The sequence below is a fragment of the Buceros rhinoceros genome, unplaced genomic scaffold (assembly GCF_000710305.1).
Source record: "Buceros rhinoceros silvestris isolate BGI_N320 unplaced genomic scaffold, ASM71030v1 scaffold15628, whole genome shotgun sequence".
NCBI lineage: Eukaryota > Metazoa > Chordata > Aves > Bucerotiformes > Bucerotidae > Buceros > Buceros rhinoceros.
This window is the reverse complement of record NW_010425254.1, coordinates 8,220-8,830: the sequence shown is the minus strand read 5'-3', so window position 1 is coordinate 8,830 and position 611 is coordinate 8,220. Positions and strand designations below refer to the sequence as shown.

Here is a 611-nt window from a genome sequence, read left to right as displayed (position 1 = left end):
AGGAATGCCCTTCTGAAATTACTCATCTTAATGACCATGTTTTCATCCAGGATGGCGCAGCTCCCAGTTCATCCATCTTCCTTAGCTGAATGATTTTCTGCTTTTATTAGCACTCCGTCTCGCTTTCTCGGTTGCCCCGAGCTTGTGGCAGTGGAAAGGCCCCTTGTGCCTGGCTGCCCGTGCTGCGGGGTGACCTCTGCTCTCTGTTGAGGTGACCCCGTAGCACGAGCCACTTGCAGAGCTGCCATCCAAGGGAACAAGGAGCACCTCCATAATACAGGATCTGTGCCAGCCACATCGTGGCCTGTGGCACATGAGCGGTCCTGCCCTTCTGCTTCACCACGTTTGCCTCTACAGTGTTTCTCGGTTGCCCGTAGCTTGTGGCAGTGGAAAGGCCCCTTGTGCCTGGCTGCCTGTGCTGCGGGGTGACCTCTGCTCTCTGTTGAGGTGACCCCGTAGCACGAGCCACTTGCAGAGCTGCCATCCAAGGGAACAAGGAGCACCTCCATAATACAGGATCTGTGCCAGCCACATCGTGGCCTGTGGCACATGAGCGGTCCTGCCCTTCTGCTTCACCACGTTTGCCTCTACAGTGAAAAGTGTTCACCCAG

General features: G+C 56.1%; 1 protein-coding gene across 1 annotated transcript in view; it reads left to right on the top strand.

Moving 5' to 3' along the window:
- Positions 1–611, top strand: part of DTX2 (deltex 2, E3 ubiquitin ligase) — a 32,625-nt gene that overhangs the window by 26,775 nt on the left and 5,239 nt on the right. The window lies entirely within an intron of this gene.